Source organism: Physeter macrocephalus, chromosome 2 (genome assembly GCF_002837175.3).
Source record: "Physeter macrocephalus isolate SW-GA chromosome 2, ASM283717v5, whole genome shotgun sequence".
Taxonomy (NCBI): Eukaryota; Metazoa; Chordata; class Mammalia; order Artiodactyla; family Physeteridae; genus Physeter; species Physeter macrocephalus.
In genome coordinates, this window is record NC_041215.1 from 75,496,174 (window position 1) to 75,509,902 (window position 13,729).

Sequence of the window (13,729 nt, forward strand, 5' to 3'; positions counted from 1 at the left end):
GAGTGGGCAACCTTGTCTTGTTCCTGGTCTTAGTGGAAATGCTTTCAGTTTTTCACCATTGAGAATGATGTTTGCTGTGGGTTTGTCATATATGGCCTTTATTATGTTGAGGTAGATTCCCTCTATGCCCACTTTCTGGAGAGTTTTTATCATAAATGGGTAAAAACAGTGGTTAGATGCCACGAAGTAAATGGCAATGCCTTAACTGTATGCATGTTGTTAGGCCCGAAGGCCTCTTCCATCCTTGTCAAGGGGAGTGCTAACCTTCTCTCCTTTCATACAACACCATCCACCGTTTTCACCAGACATTGCACCTTTGGATTTCCATTTATTTCAGTCTTTACAAAGTTCTCTTAACAGAAAAAATTTCTGTTCCCTGGAAGACTGTAAAAGGCACCTGGAACAGTTCTTTGCTCAAAGAGATAAAAAGTTTTGGGAAGATGGAGTTATGAAGTTTCCTGGAAAATGGCAGAAGGTAGTGCAACAAAACGGTGAATACATTGTTCAATAAAGTTCTTGGTGAAAATGAAAAATGTGGTTTTTATTTTTACTTAAAAACCAAAGGAAATTTTTGGCCAACCCAATATAATAGATTTTTGTGTTTATCTTGTATCCTGCAATCTTACTATACTCACTTGTTCTGGGAACTTTTTGTTTTGTTTTGTTTTGCTTTTGGTAGATTCCTTGTAATTTTCTATGTAGAAAATCATGTCATCTCCAACTAGGGACAAATTCATTTCTTCCTTTCTCATCTACATGCCTTATATTTCCTTTGCTTGCCTTACTGCACTGACTAGCACTTCTAGTGTTATGTTGAATATGAGTGGTGAGAGTGGACATCTTTGCCTTGCTTCCAGTTTGGGGGGGAAAGCATTCATTCTTTCACCACTAAGTATAGCGTTAGCTGTAGGTTTTTTGTAGATGTATATAATCAAGCTGAGGAAGTTCTCCTCTATTCCTTGTTTTCTGAGAGTTTTGATCATGAATAGGTATTGACTTTTCTGAAAGGATTTTCTACATCAATTGATATGATCATGTGATTTTTTTCATCTTTAGCCTTTAATATGGTGGATTACATTGATTGATTTTCAAGTATTGAACCAGCCTTGCATTCCTGGATGAAATCCTACTTGGTCAGGACGTAAAATTCTTTTTATACATTGTTGAATTCTATTTGCATCTATATTTATGATTACTATTTGTAATTTTCATTTTTTGTACAGTAGCAGGGTAATACTAGCTTCATAAAGTAAATGGAATATGTTCCCTTCTATTACTTTTTCTGGAAGAGATTGCATAGAATTAGTGTTAATTCTTCTTTAACTGTTTGGTAAAATTCTCAGGTGAAACTATCTGGGCCTGGAAATGAGGGGGTGTTAACTTATGGATTTAATTTCCTTATTAGCTATAGCGTTATTCAAATTATCTATTTCATATTAGGTTGTAGTAATTTCTGTTTTTCAAGGAATTGGTTCATTTTATCTAAAAGTGAAATCTATGTTGGTAAAGTTGTTTATTAATTTCCTTTTATCATTCATGAGCTATAGTGATATCCCATGTTATATTCCTTATTATTGTCAAATGGGGATGGAAGTGTAGGCTCCCTGTGTGGTCTCCACTAAAAATGGGGTTGGGAGGAGCAGGGGATGGTGACCTTGGCACAACCTGAGTAAGGTGGAAGTCTAGGCTCCCCACTTGGCCTTTATTAGTGGGGATGTGGCTGGGACCACAGTGTTTTCTGTGATGTTTGGCTGGAATAGAGTGATTATTGTCTGAAAGTTTTCCTTCTTGATAGACTGCCCCTTTCCCTTTTTGTCTGCATGTATTGGTGTTTATGAATTGCTGGATTCTTCAGCTCCAAGTCTGGACTATATGAGGCAAAAAGAAAACTCAGGGAACTTACCCACTGTGTTCTTCCTTTGATCTTAGGGCCCTAGCCAGTCTGTCTTTTTCTCTCCCCTTTCAGAGTTTTTTCATGTTTGTTTTATATATAATGTCCAGGGTTTTCAGTTGTACTCAGGGGTGAATAAAGAAAAGTACATCTACTCTCTCTTCCTGGAAGCAGAAATATTATAGGCCATATATGTGTATTTTTAATTGAGGTAAAATTTGTCACTTGAAAGTATAAAATTCAGTGATTTTTAAGTAGATTTACAAGGTTGTATTACCAACAGCACTAATTCTACAACATTTTCATCATTCCAGAAAGAAGCACCACACCCATTAGCAATACTCCCTATTCCTCCTCTTCCCCTAGCACCTGGCAATCACTAATCTGCTTTCTGTTTCTATGAATTTGCCTATTCCAAACATTTCATGCAGATAAAGTCATATTCATCCTTTTGTTTCTGGCTTCATCATTTAGCATGTCTTCAAGGTCCATCCAGGTTGTAGCATGTATCCGAATTTTGCTCCTTTTTATGTCTGCATAATATTTCATTCTATGGATATACCACTTTTGTGTATCTATTCATCAGTTGATAGACATTTAGGTTGTTTTGACTTTTTGGCTATTATGAATAACACTGCTATGAACATTAATGCACAAGTTTTGGCGTGAATATGTCTTCAGTTCTCTAGACTATATATCTGGGAGTGGAATTGCTGGGTCATATGTTGATTTTATGTTTAACTTTTTGAGGCACACCGAACTTTTCCACAGTGGCTGCACTGCATTAACTTCCTACAAGAAATGTATGAGGATTCCAATTTTTTCTGTATTGTCAACAACACGTGTTATCTATTTGTTAAATTATAGCCATCTTAGGAGGTGTGAAGTGGTATTTGCATTTTCCTGATGACTGGTGATATTGAGCTTTTTTTCATATCCTTCTTGGCAATTTGTGTATCTTTTTCAAATAAATGACTATCCAAATCCTTTGCCCATTTAAAAATTGTATTATTAGTGTTTTTATTGTTGAGTTGTAAGAGTTCTTTGCATATTCTGGATACTAGATCCTTATCCGATAGATGGTTTGCAAATATTTTCTCACACTCTGTGGGTTGTGTTTTCCCTTTCCCTTAACATGCAAAAGTTTAAAATTTTGATGATATTGAATCTATTTTTAAGTGTTATTTCTAAGAAACTGTTGCCCAATTCAAGGTATGAAAATTTACACCTATGTATTCTAAGAGCTTTATAGTTCGAGCTCTTTCATTTAGGTCTTTGATCTTGAGTAGATTTTTTAATATAGTATGATGTAGAGATACACATTTATTCTTTTGTATGTGGATATCCAGTTAACTAAACACAGCTTATTGAAAAGACTATGTTGTCTCCCATTGAGTGGTCTTGGCATCCTTGTAGAAATCAATTGAACATAGATGTATGAGTTTATTCTAGACTTCCACTTCTATTTCATGATCTATATGTGTCTCCTTATGTCAATACCACATTGTCTTTATTACTATAGCTTTGTAGTGAGTTTTGAAATGGGAAGTATAAGTCCTTCAACTTTGTTCTGCCTTTTCAAGTTTGTCTCAACTCTCTGGGTCGCTTGCATTTCCATATGAATATTAAGACCAATTGGTAAATTTCTGCCAAATAAACCCCCCAAAACAAAACAGTTGGGATTTTGATAGGAGTTGCAGTGAATCTGTAGATCAATTTGGGAGTATTACCATCTTAATAATATTAAATCTTCCAATCTATAAACATGGGATGCCTTTTAATCTTTAAGACTTTCTTTAATTTCTTTTGACAATATTTTATAGTTTTAAGTGTATGTCTTGCACTTTTTTGTTAAATTCATTACTAAGTACTTTATTCTTTTTGATGCTATTGTAAATTGAATTGTTTTCTTAATTTTATTTTCAGATCATTCATTGCTAGTGTATAGAAATACAATTGATTTTTGTTATTCGTCCTGCAACTTTTCTGAACTCATTAGCTGTAATTGTGTGTTTGTGTATTTCTTAGTATTTTCTATATATAATGCCCTGTCATCTGCAAATAGAAATAGTTTTACTTCTTTATTTTCAATCTTGATTTCCCCCCCCTTGTCTAATTACTCTGGGTGGAACCTCTAATACAATATTAATAACAGTGGTGAAAGTAGGCTTTCTTGATCTTAGAGGGAAAACTTTCAGTCTTTCACTATGAAGCATGGTGTTAGCTGTGGGTTTTTCACAGATGCTCTTTTATCAGGTTGAAGAAATTTCTTCAAAGGCAATAACTCTAATGCACCATTCTGCAAAGTTATATATATTTTCTCCTGAAATATTGAGGCAGGGGCAAGGGAGGCCTTAAAGTTGAACAGATTCAGGATAGTAGTTTTGACAATAGAAGCATGAGGGGTGAGAGTGTGAGTGGAACTGGCAGGACAGTGTTTGTGGTGATGGACCAGGGAGTATGTGGCTAGATGGAGAAAAAAGGGACAAGGAAGGGGATGAAATTGAGGGAGACAGTAGTAGAGGGGTAAGGACTTAATCATGTTAATAATAGTTTTAATGGAAGAAAAGGAGTAAGAGATCTAGAATAATAGAGGTTGAGTTCAAATAAGGGAATATTGAGGTTTAATATTTGTATATAGCACATGGGGCTGGAGGCAGGAACAGTGATTGACTGGAAACAGCATGAGGGATCTTTTTTATTTTTATTTTATTTTATTTTTGGCCGCGTTGGGTCTTTGCTGCTGCGTGCAGGCTTTCTTTAGTTGCGGCAAGCAGGGGCTACTCTTCGTTGCGGTGCGTGTGCTTCTCATTGCAGTGGCTTCTCTTTTTGCAGAGCACGGGCTCTAGGCACGTGGGCTCAGTAGTTGTGGCTTGTGGGCTCTAGAGCATAGACACCTGTATATAGATGTTTATAACAGCTTAATTCAAAATTGGAAAAAAAAATGAACCCAAATGTTCACCGACTGGTAAATGGATAAATTTTCAAAAAAGTTTATTTATTTGGCTGCATTGGGTCTTAGTTGCAGCACGTGGGATCTAGTTTCCTGACCAGGGATTGAACCTGGGTCCCCTGCATTGGGAGTGCAGAGTCTTTGCCACTGGACCACCAGGGAAGTCCCCGAATGGACAACTTGTAGTACATCCATACATACCATAGAATGCTACTCATCAGTTAAAATTAATTACTGATAAATGCAACAATGTGGGTGAATTTCAAAAGCATTACATTCAGTGAAAGAAGCGAAAATGATACAAATGAACATATTTACAAAACAGAAACAGACTCACAGACTTAGAGAATGAATTTATGGTTAGGTGCGGGGGGCGCTGGGGGAGAGAGGTAGGGAGGGATAGATTGGGAGTTTGGAACTGACATGTACACACTGCTATATTTAAAACAGAAAACCAACAAGTACCTACTGTATAGCACAGGGAACTCTGATCAATACTCTGTAATAACCTAAATAGGAAAAGAATTTGAAAAAGAATAGATAACGGGTATATGTATAAATGAATCATGTTGCTCCGTGTCCCCTGCATGGGCAGGCGGACTCTCAACCACTGCGCCACCAGGGAAGCCCTAAAACAACATTGTTAATCAACTATGCTCCAATATAAAATAAAAATTTTTTTAAAAAGTAAAAGAGGGCCTTCCCTGGTGGCACAGTGGTTGAGAGTCTCCCTGCCGATTCAGGGGACACGGGTTCATACCCCGATCCGGGAAGATCCCACATGCCGCGGAGCGGCTAGGCCCGTGAGCCATGGCCTCTGAGCCTACGCGTCCGGAGCCTGTACTCCGCAGCCGGAGAGGCCACAGCGGTGAGAGGCCCACGTACCGCAAAAAAAAAAAAAAAAAGGGATATGAAGAAACTTTTGGGGATGATGGACTTTGGTGATTATATGGGTATTCATTTGCCAAAATTCATAGAATGTAACTAAAAAGGGTAAATTTTACTACAGGTAAATTATATGCTAATAAACTTGATTTTACAAAAAAGTGTATGAATATCTAACCAGTTATTTATACATTATTCTTAGAGTTTTCACACTTTTTGGTGTCAGGACAGTTTTATACTCTTTCAAATTATTAAGGATCTCAAAAAATATTTTGTTTATATGGGTTGTATATGCTGATATATCTATTTACTGATATATTTATATTACTGGAAATTAATACTGAGAAATTAAAAAAAAATTTTTTTGCTTCACTGCACAGCATGTGGGCTCTTAGTTCTCTGACCAGGGATTGGACCCCGGCCCTAGGCAGTGAAAGTGCGAAGTCCTAACCACTGGACCACCAGGGAATCCCCAATAACTCTGTTTTACAAAACGAAAAATATTAGTGAGAAGAGAAGCCTTGTTTTATAATCTCTGTAATGTCTGGCTTAATAGAATGCAGTTGGATTCTCATATCTGTTTTTGCATTCAATTTGCTGTGATGTGTTGTTTTGGTTGAAGTATTTGAAGAAAATTCAGCCTGACAAAGTTGGAGAAGCCAGGAGTATTTTCATTGCCTATTCAGATGATTGTAGATATTCCTCTTTGTTGTGACACAATTTGAAAGAGGTAACTCTTGAGGTTTAGTTGTGGAAACCTTAGCCATATTGAGGAACTTATACTAGTAAGTTTCAATCTGTTAGTCTTTCTTGGACTTTGAATAGATTTTTTTACCCACACCCAATTTGGTAACATTGTGTATCAATCATTTGGAAAATATTGGTTAACTGAATTTTCCAAGTCTTCTGACATGTTTTTTTATACAATATCAAAAAATCACATTTATTAATATCACCACTGATCTCCCCAGAAATTTTTTTTTTTTTTTTTTTTCTGATACGCGGGCCTCTCACTGTTGTGGCCTCTCCCGTTGCGGGGCACAGGCTCCGGATGTGCGGGCTCAGCGACCATGGCTCACGGACCCAGCCGCTCCGCGGCATGTGGGATCTTCCCGGACTGGGGCACGAACCCGTGTTCCCTGCATCGGCAGGCGGACTCGCAACCACTGCGCCACCAGGGAAGCCCCTAATCTCCCCCTTTTAAGCCAAAGAGTCATTCTTAAATGTTAAGTCTTCTATTTTAGAAAACAATATTACTAACTTCTTAAAAGCAACAGTTTTAGATAAAATTAAAAATTTAGAAATGTTTTCAAATTTAAAATATTGTTGAAAAATGAGACAACAAATGGTACTGACTTTTTTTGTTTGCATAGGTGCGATAACTTAATAATTTCAAAATAACAATTTAGTCCATGATAATGAGATTGCAGAGACTATAGCAGAAATAAGTGAATAAAGCCAGCAAGAATATGATAGAAGTACTGAGAAAAAACTTAATATCTGAAAATACACATTTAAATTCTAATCCTACTGCCTCAGAGAATTCTAAAAAACATAAGAATACAAAGAACACATTTCATGGCCAGAATGATGACATCATCATATATCCTGTAGCATCTGGAAAATTCCACTGTATGCTCCTGAAATAATGAGAGTTTAAAAAGCAAATAATGTATTATTACTATTATGAAAATAATCTTGACTTCCTGCAAGGATCTTGGTCCCCTCAAGAGTCTAAACTCCATACTTTGAGAATTGATTAGTAAATATTCAAATATTGAATGTTTGGAATTTGTAAGATACTGTGTTAAGTTCTGGAAAATATTTAATTAAGACATGCTTCCTGGGACTTCCCTGGTGGTCCAGTGGGTAAGACTCCACGCTCCCAATAAAGGGGGCTGGCGTTCAATCCCTGGTCGGGGAACTAGATCCTGCATGCATTCCACAGCGGAAGCAGCTAAGACATGGCGCAGCCTAAAAAAAAAAAAAAAAAGACATGCTTCCTGGTTCTCAAGAAACTCAAGTTACATTATCAAATCATATTTGATGAACTGCCCAAGTCAGTGTGATTGGACAAGTAGTGTGAATTGTCCAAACACAGTTCAATTGTGCTAGGGGCCAGGGGCATAGCCTCAGGGACTCTTATAGTAGAAAGTCTCCTGATCATTCCCCAAACATCCTTCTATGAATATTTATCTCAGGCTTTGTTCTACATATCCTAGTTGCTTCCCTTTCTCTTTCTACATTACTTCAATAATTTAATATTCTTTCCTTTTTTTCTTTTTTAGGGAATTCTACCTGCTTTCTGTAGCAGGCAAAAATATGTGTTCTAAGTATATTTATGCATGTGTTCTGCAGGGGCACATTGGAGATAGGAACTCTTTTTGAATTCTCACTCTGACTCGTGATCATATTGTGTTGTTGTCAGGAAATGACCTTTATAGTCTCTCCTTTATATGTGTGAAAGAGAGGCAAAGAGGCTCACTGAAATTTAAATATGAACTATTCTAATATTTCTAATATTAGAAAGTATGTTTCCTAATATTTCAATTTAAGTAAATTCATAATCACATTTAACTTTCAAATTTGGGATGTTTCTTTCTCTCTCTCTTTTTTTTTTTTTTTTTGGCCGCACCACACAGCATGCAGGATTTTAGTTCCCTGACTACGGATCGAACCCGTGTCCCCTGCAGTGGAAGCACAGAGTCTTAACCACTAGACTGCCAGGGAAGTCCCTGGAATGTTTCTTCTTCAGTGCTGAAGATTCATTTACTTATTCATAAGTTATGAAGTGCAAAATATGTATCTTCCTCACCAGTAGTACTAAGTTAAAAAACTTTGTTAACATATATATAAACACAAATTATAAATGAATAGCTCACTAAACAAGTGAATACAGGAACAAATCTGTATAACTACCATCAGGAGCTAGAAAAGGGGCTTCCCTCATGGCGCAGTGGTTAAAAATCCACCTGCCAATGCAGGGGACACGGGTTCGAGCCCTAGTCCGGGAAGATCCCACATGTCACAGAGGAACTAAGCCCGTGTACCACAACTACTGAGCCTGCACTCTAAAGCCCGTGAACCACAACTACTGAGCCCACGTGCCACAACTACTGAAGCCTGCACGCGTAGAGCCTGTGCTCTGCAGCAAGAGAAGCCCCTGCAACGAGGAGCCCGTGCACCGCAACAAAAAGAAGCCCCCGCTAGCTGCAACTAGAGAAAGCCCGCGCAGCAACAAAGACGTAATGCAGCCAAAAATATAAATAAATTTATTTTTTAAAAAAAGAAGACATAGAAGAGAAGACATTGAATACTATCAACAGCTAGAAACATACCCCTCAGGCTCCCCCCCCAATCACTCCCCTGCCCTGCTCTCCGAAAGTAATCACTCTCCTGACTTTTAACACCATAGATTAATTTTGCCTTTTTAAAAATTTTATACAAGTGAGATCATACTCACTATGTCAGATTTCTTTTGCTCAGCATTGTGTCTGTAAGATTCATCCATGTTTGCTCATTTTCATTGTATAGTGGTTCATTATATGAATATATTTATTCTACTGTTTATGGATATTTAGTTTCAGTTTTAAAAATTAAGATATAGTTTACATAAAATGCACAAATCTTATGTACAGTTTGATGAAATGTGAATAACAAATGTACCATGTAAACAACACCCCAATTAAGATACAGTTCCATTCATCACAGTAATTTCCCTTCTGTTCCTACCAGTCAATTACTGCCATCCCACAGGCAACCACTGATCTGATTTTGATCATCATAGCTTACTTTTGCCTATTATAAAACTTCATATAAATGGAATCATGCAAACATACTTTTGTGTTTGCTTTATTTCACTTAGTGTAAGGTTTTTGAGCTTCACCCTTGATGTACGTCGTTCATTCCCTTTCATCGGTGAGCAGTATCCACTGTATGAATATACCACAATTTGTTTATACATTCATCTGTTGATGAATATTTCGATTGTTTCTAGTTTTTGGCTAATATAAATAACATTACTATGAATATTCTTGCATAATGTTTTTTTCTGGGTATATATGTTTTTGTTTCCCTTAAGTGTAATTTTAGGATCATAGAGTAGGTGTTTAACTTTATAAGAAACTGCTGAACTTTTTTCCAAAGTGGCTGAACCATTTTGCACTCCTTCTGGCACTAATTGATAGTTTTAGGTACTCCACATTTTCACCAATATTTGGTATTATTAGTCTTTTAAATTTTAACCATCCTGTTGAATGTGTGGTACACTCAATATGGTTTTAATTAGCAATTTTCTGATTACTAATTTCACATGCTTATTTGCCATCTGGATATCTTCTTTTATGAAATGTCCATTGAAGTTGCTTGTCCAATTTTCTATTGGGGTGATTCATTTCCTTTTGGATTGGTAGGAATTCAATATATATTCTAGAGGAACATCCTTTTTGGGTCAGACATGTTGCAAATATTCTCTCCTACTCTGTAGCTTGCCTTTTTACTCTTAGTGGTCTCTTTTTTTGTGTGTGTGTGGTATGCGGGCCTCTCACTGTTGTGGCCTCTCCCGTTGCGGAGCACAGGCTCCGGACGCACAGGTTCAGTGGCCATGGCTCACGGGCCCAGCCGCTCCACGGCATGTGGGATCTTCCCGGACCGGGGCACGAACCCGTGTCCCCTGCATCGGCAGGCGGACTCTCAACCACTGCGCCACCAGGGAAGCCCGCCCGGTCTCTTTTTATTAACAGCTTTCTTGAGACATAATTTACATGCCATACGATTCACCAATTTAAAGTGTACAATTCAATAGTTTTTGGTATATTATTAATTTTTAAAAATTATGGTAAAATATATATAACAAAATTTGCCATTTTTACTATTCTTAAGGTAAAATTCAGTGGCAATAATTATGTTCATAATATTCAACCATCACTACTATCTATTTCCAAACTTTTTCATCATCCCAAACAGAAACTCTGTAACTCTTAATGGTGTTGTTTAATGAACAGAAAGTTACAATATTGTGACCCATTTTGTTAGTAAGCCTTTTCTTTTGTGGTTAGTACTTTTTGTGTCCATTAAAAAAATGTTTTCTCACTCCAACATCAGAAGTAATAATAATTGTAGCAACAGTAATAATGTATTTATAGATTAGGTTACAATTCATAATATGCTTCCATCAGTCTGTGAGTTCCATGTCAGGAGCATTGTATTCTGTGTGAATGGTGCCCCCTGGAGTTGTGCCATGCCAGGCCATGCCATGGACCATGTCTGTTTTGTTCACAGTGCTATCCTCAGCTCTTGCAGAGAGCAACGTGGCAGGGGCTCAATAAATATGAGTTGAATTAATCTGTTGCATGAATAAGGCAATGGGTGAAAATCTTCTAGTCTTCAGTAGAGATGCACAGAAGGAAATTTTCCTCTGTTTAAAAAAAAGGGAGAGGGGAGAAAATTAGGTTAGGACAACTTGTAACAGTACTAAATGATAATAAAAAAGATCCCAGAGCGTTGTTAAGCATTTATAACCTTGGAGAAGTTGCACAGACCAGTCTGTAGAGGAGCTAATATAGGTCAAGTCCTTTAGGTACTGTCATGCTTTTTTCCTCAAACTATTTGTAAAACATGAGTTGAGAAACTTACTAAAAATGTCCTTGTTTTAATATTAAACAAATGAGAGAAGCACAGTAAGTATAGTTGCAAGGTCTTAAAGGACTCAGTTTTGAAGGAAGGAAGGAAGGAGAGGGAGGGAGAGAGAGAGGAGGGAAAGGGAGAATGAGTGGGAGGAAGAGAGGAGAAAGAGAGACAGACACACATAGGCACAATGAATGAATTCTCTTCCAGGGTTCTTTCTTATGTTTGAAGGGTATCATTGCTGCTTGTAAAATTGGGATAATAATAATTACCTCTCAAGGTTGTCATGAATCTTAAATGTGATCATCCGGCAGAATTCCTTGTACATAATAGGCACAATGTTTCTTATGGTGTGAATTTCAACAGTTCCCATTAGAACTGGTGAGCTTGCTGTGTGCATAGGTTTGGTGTATATTTGGAGGCCAGGCAGAAATCAGCAGTTAATACAGTTGTAGGTATCTTGTATGTTTATGTTCCCAGCAGGTATTTCCTCCTCTTCCTTCTGGTGATAAGGGTGGCATGGGCCTTGAGCTGGGCCAGTCAGAATTCTTCCCCAGGGTTTTAAGTGGATCTGGCAGAGAACAGACCCTTTTTCTCTGTTGTGAGGTTGTGGAGATGTGACCTGGAGCTGGGGACAATGGAGCCAATGCTCACTGAAAGCAAAGGTGGAGATGCATCCAGGTTCACCTGTCCCTTCCCCCAACTGTTTATATGATCCTCTTTTTGGCTTAAGCTAAGTCAGGTTTTTGTCTCTTGAAACCAAGAGAGTCCAGATAAATACAAAAACAACTTTGGAGGGAATTCCCTGGCAGCCCAGTGGTTAGGGCTCTGTGCTTCCACTGCAGGAGGCATGGGTTTGATCCCTGGTGGGGAACTAAGATCCCACATGCCATGCAGCCAAAAACAAAAGACACCAACTTTGGAGAGTTTACATTCATTTATAAGTTCTCTGTTAAGGGTCTCTAATTTTGGAAGCAATTATGTTATTTATCATTTATAGCTTTTACCTTATCTGTGTGTGGTTTATTTCAATTTGAAAAGCTAATTTAGAAATATCACAAGATTTCTATTCACATAAATTAAGATGCAGTACAAAAATGCACATAATTTTTTAGATGTTATTTTGTGGCTTTCTTTAACAGCAGTATGTTGTGTTGTTATTTATTCAATGTCTTCCATAGAGTAACAGAGTGATTCAATGTAATTTTGTGAGGTATAGCCTTTAAATGTATTTAAATGGGTGCAGTTGAATTTCAATCTGGCTTTCCCTCATGGAAATATGATCGTTGTAGGAATTCCCCGTGACACAACACAGTGACTTGAGAGGCAATTTAGAAGAAGAGTTTTTATATTACACTAATGAGTTGAAAGAGAAAAATGTCAGACTTTCTGGATTCAAATGATACAAGCCCCAGACATCCTAGGAGAGGCTAAGATTTGAGAGCCTGTCTTGTTGATTTTGAAAGCTAAAGCAGTAATATAGTTTCTACCTGGACAGAAATTTGATGATTTCACTCATCTCAAATAGCAAGTATATTAATTATTATTATTAACTGTTTTATTACAGTATAATTTCATACCATAAAATTCACCTGTTTTTAGAGTAGAAATAAATGCTTTTTAGTAAATTTACATAGTTGTGCAACCATCACCACAATCTATCTTTAGAACATTCCTATCAACCTAAAAAGATCTCTGTGCTCATTTGCAGGCACTCCCTGTTCTTAACCCCCAGCTTCAAACAACTGCTAATTTATTTTGTGTCTCTATAAATGTACCTTTTCTGGACAGTTCGGATAAATGGAATAATACAGTATACACTTTTTTGTGTGTCTGACTTCTTTCACTGACATAACATTTTTGAAATTCACCCATGTTGTAGCATGCATCAGTGCTTCATTTCTTTTTATTGTTAAATAGTATAGCATTATATGAATATGCCACATTTTGTTTATCCATTTACAAATTGATAGACCCTTGGATCACTTCCAGTTTTTGTTTTTGACTATGAATAATACTGCTCTGAATATTCATCTACAAATCTTTGTGTGGGTATATGTTTTAAATTCTCTTGGGTAGATTCCTAGGGGTGGAATTGTAGAGTTCTATGGTAAATTTATGTTTAACATTTTAAGTACATAACTGGCAAACTGTTTTCCCAAGAGGCTGTACCATTTTACATTCCCATCAATGTTGTATGAGGGGTCCTGTTTCTCCATATCTTTGCCAACATTTGTTACTGTCTCTCTTTCTGATTATTGCCATTTTAGTGTGTATAGTGGTGTCCCATAGTTTTGACTTGCATTTTCTTCATTTAAAAAAAATTAATTTATGTATTTATTTTTGGCAGCGTTGGGTCTTCGTTTCTGTGCATG

At 37.0% G+C, this 13,729-nt stretch overlaps 1 non-coding gene across 1 annotated transcript; it reads right to left on the reverse strand.

Annotated features, from left to right (window-relative positions):
* Positions 1-160: 160 nt before the first annotated feature.
* LOC112064597 (U6atac minor spliceosomal RNA) lies at positions 161-286 on the reverse strand. The gene has a single exon (XR_002891557.1). It is a non-coding gene; the product is annotated as a U6atac minor spliceosomal RNA (small nuclear RNA).
* Between the last annotated feature and the right edge of the window lie 13,443 nt (positions 287-13,729).